This window comes from Ceratina calcarata, unplaced genomic scaffold (assembly GCF_001652005.2).
Source record: "Ceratina calcarata isolate Rehan_Ccalc_2016 unplaced genomic scaffold, ASM165200v1 scaffold78.2, whole genome shotgun sequence".
NCBI classification, from domain to species: Eukaryota; Metazoa; Arthropoda; class Insecta; order Hymenoptera; family Apidae; genus Ceratina; species Ceratina calcarata.
This window is the reverse complement of record NW_017179105.1, coordinates 2485863-2490473: the sequence shown is the minus strand read 5'-3', so window position 1 is coordinate 2490473 and position 4611 is coordinate 2485863.

Sequence of the window (4611 nt, the reverse complement as noted above, 5' to 3'; positions counted from 1 at the left end):
GTCCTCTACAAGAAAGGTCATATGCAATTTTTCCGTATGTCCAACGGTTTGGGAGTTATTGGCCAAAAACGAAAATTTGGAAGAAATTGAAGGGGTACCCCTTGGAAAAATCTCGGAAAAATCGAAAATTTTGTTTTGTTGTTTATTATTAGCAATGTTCTTCCGACGTCTGATTTCTTTTTAAAAAATGCGTTTCTAAAGTGCATAAACTTTTGGGATTGACTGTATAGTCAATACATCCTTAAATTCAATCAATTTTATGTCTCCAGAATTTGCGATCACTGCAGAAATTTTTACGTGAAACAGAACGTGTTTTTTAAAAAGGGAAGCAAGATAAGTGGGATTAAAAGGTTTATTTCCTCTCTTCTTTGAATGTTTACGCAACTCGTTCGGAGCCGAAAATAATCTGTGCCGCTCTTTTTATTGAACCCGCGAGTACTTTTACTCTCTCGATCGTAAATCCGAGTTTTATCACGACCTTGCTCGCGGCGCGCCAAAATCCCGACGTCACGTGCTCGATCTGGTGCGGGATCTCGTGTTTATAAACGCTTAATTATCCGGAGCCAAGCTTTTTCGACACGGCTATTGCGATACACACCAGTGGAACCGGCTAAACTATGCGATCTATTTTCGAGCTTGAGGATTCGCTGTTGTCGGGCGGACGCGCGGCTTCATCTTCCTCTCGCGATTCGAAGAAAGTCTATTTTCCCACCCGCTACTCCGTTCATTTATTTTTAGATCCCACCATCTAACCGATGACAAAGAAACATTTATCTTGACCTTAAACATGTTCACTGCAGAAATTTTTACGTGAAACAGAACGTGTTTTTTAAAAAGGGAAGCAAGATAAGTGGGATTAAAAGGTTTATTTCCTCTCTTCTTTGAATGTTTACGCAACTCGTTCGGAGCCGAAAATAATCTGTGCCGCTCTTTTTATTGAACCCGCGAGTACTTTTACTCTCTCGATCGTAAATCCGAGTTTTATCACGACCTTGCTCGCGGCGCGCCAAAATCCCGACGTCACGTGCTCGATCTGGTGCGGGATCTCGTGTTTATAAACGCTTAATTATCCGGAGCCAAGCTTTTTCGACACGGCTATTGCGATACACACCAGTGGAACCGGCTAAACTATGCGATCTATTTTCGAGCTTGAGGATTCGCTGTTGTCGGGCGGACGCGCGGCTTCATCTTCCTCTCGCGATTCGAAGAAAGTCTATTTTCCCACCCGCTACTCCGTTCATTTATTTTTAGATCCCACCATCTAACCGATGACAAAGAAACATTTATCTTGACCTTAAACATGAACTGAAACTTACTTCTTGTATGTTATAGAATTTTGTCCTGGACGAGATTTTCACTATTTATTTTATTAAATAATTATCATAGCTTTTAAATTGATTTGTACTTCGTAATTATATCTGTAGTCTTGCAGTTTGATTGAAATGATTTGAGATAGCAAGGCGAAAGTTCCTTTGATCATAGGCAATTTTCGAACGAAATGATTAATCGCGTTATTCAATTGAGTACATTGATGCATTTTTTCAAACGAGCTCCGCGCAGTCTTCGCGGCTCGAGGAACTCTGTTGCTAGCACCAGCTTCGAGAGATGTCTCTACCGACCGTTTTATTCCACCGGAGGCGGTAACACAGAACTCTTCAGCAAACGAGATTCAAAGAACGAATTTTATTATATTTAACTCATTAAATATTGGAGTTAGAAGAAAAATGCATAGAATCTTTCTTGTAGAGGACATCAGTGCCTACAACTTCTGTATAAAAGTTTTTTCGCTGGTGTCAATAATTAATAAATAAATAAATTATTTATTGCAAAATGTCTCAGATAAAAGTTGTAGCTCTAGTTGCCAGATACAAGAAAGATCATATACAATTTCCTCCTATTTCCACTGAAAAGGCCGATTGCGGACTGTGTTACGAGCCCCATTGGATGTCCCAACGATTACACGGGCACTCTTTAGTAATATCTCCTCGGTGTTCAGACGAAAAGAATCCTGGGGAACAGCTAAAGGTTCTATTATGAGTCTGTGAAAATTCCACGGATATCGTTCCCTCTTTGAAATCGAATTGACAATTAAGTATTTAGGGTGGCTGCGGGTCGCGTGTCAGGAAGAGTCATCTTCGCCAGCATGATCGTACGTGAAAACATATGGTTTCTATATGGTATCTCGGTGGGGGCCCTCGAAGACACTCGAGGAAACAATTTTCTGCCAAGCATTCGATTATTCTACAGGAATTCAGGAAGGCTTACATTACCAAAACTTGATTTCAATACAATACCTGGTGTAATAAATAATAGGACCAGGGACTTTATGTATTCATACAAAAATTGAACTCGTCAACCCTATTACACTCATTTCTTTCTTTCTACTCTCACGAGTCATTTTTCTAGTTTGTAATCGACTTTTTGTAAAATTTTTAATCGACCTGCTTAGATTCATCGCGCATTGTTGTTTGATTTGAACGTGATCTTTAATAATAAACCAGTACCCTTGCTACTAATCCGATGTTGGCGCACAGTACGTGATGAACGTCGCCTATCAAATTTATAACATAATCGTACCGCTATTGAAACTGACAGAATTTTATCCTGTATTTCGGAGCTGATCCCGCGAGTAGATTAGCCGCGGCATCGATCCTATAATGCCAGAATTCTGGATATGGGCGCAGTTTTTCATTCGTGCACCCATTCGTCCCATGTAATCAGATCTAAGGAAGAAGTCCTCGTAAATTCCCACCCGCAGTCCTATATGTATTATTGTATTATACCACATAAGCGAACGGTCTTATGCGGGATGATATAGGCCGCGTTTTTAGCCCCCTCTAACAATATCGGAAACCGAATTTCTCGTTCTCACGGAATATGGGGGTATATACACGCGACTAATTGCTCGCCAATGGATTGGCTTTTCATCTCGAAGGATTCCGAGAGAACTCCGACCCGGTTCCGCGTGAGAAACTGATTTCAAGCTTTGGTTCCACTACTCGAAAAATTGATCAACGTAATCGGTTCAGTTTATTAAACCCTTAAGGGTTTAATTATTTTATGTATTTAATAAGTGACCAAGCAGAAACGTAATGACGAGGTTTAAGAGAAATCTGATAGACGACTGAAACAGTATTATCACAGCTATGGTTCTTCAAGGGTTAAATATTGAAGGTTTAATTTCTGAGTATCATTCCGAGGTACACTTTGTACGCGTATACTGGATACAGCGACGGATGTGGCTATGACTACTTAATAAGGATGCGACGTCATCGGACTGCGACACATTTTACATTTTCTTCTTTGAAATCTCGAGAACAATTAATTATCATCAAGATTGTGGAAAAATTTTAATGACCCAACCGCGGCTAATTAGAACGACAGATTTTTCTTCGTTAAAATATGTTCATGATATCATGATAAAATATTCCCTAATTCTATTCTCGTATACTTAAATATAATTCATCGATTCTGCATAGATCGGAAGACTTCTGTTCCACAGGTGTCCGAGAAACAAATGCACCTGTTGCACGAAATCCACGTGTGTACCCATTCTAAATATCCTGAAAAGGAGAATTCACCGAATCGAATCTCAGGTAGAATCGAGGGTTCGCCCATTGAATGGACAATATCAAAAATTTCCTTTTGTATCGCTGGTCGAGCAGGATCGACGGTGTTCCACCTACACAAGCAGTTGACCATCTTCGTACGCTCTGACGCGTGAAATGTACCAGCATGATATAAAATGACTAATGCCGACGATGCGCCAGTCAGTACTGGCATGGGGGTGAAAAAAAAAAAACGAGAAACAGTTTATTGTGATCTCGATCGAGAATCTCGCGACGCTTATGTGGGCACGTTAATTCTGCAGTTGTTATAATCGCCTCCCCTGACCGTCTGCTGCTGTAATTTGTTTCGGGGGTGGTTTCCGTTGTCTTCGTGAAACGGCGAATTCATAACTACCCTTCGTATATGGAAATATGCCTTGATAAATGTTTTAAAAGTAGTTTCATTTATTTAACGATTAATCAGTTGAATAGTTAAAAATATTTTATGGTGTCTGTTGAACATGTGCAGTCTTCGCATGTTCAATTCTCTTATTAAATGCTCAGTGCCTTTGGAATAAAATTAATAGTCTACTGATCGGTATCATCGGAGCGTTTCGAGATGCTGGGACTGTACCACGGAGGAAGTTCCTGAGAATAGCGCGATATCAGCGCGAGGATAGCAAAACGCGAGCATGGCCGGCGAACAGAGAGCGGAGGTTCCCCGTCGCCTTCGTGCAATTACGTTCAATTGAACTAATTCAGTCCAATTGACGTTAACAGGCTCAATTGGTCGGCCCTGTCAGCCTGGCCACACGGCAATACTATCCGGTCGGCATACCTACGACGTAAAAAAAAGCGGCTCGCGTGCAAAAAGTCTCTCGGGTTCTACCCTTTCGTCACCCTCCCGTCTCTGGTCAATCTAAATTTACTCCTCGATGAGAACTTCTCTCCCTTCTGTCTGGCTTCAACAACAATGCGCAAATAACTGTTTATAATTTCTATGTGAAAAATATTGTGAAATTTCAAAATGATTTAATATTGAATATAAAAGAATCATAGAACG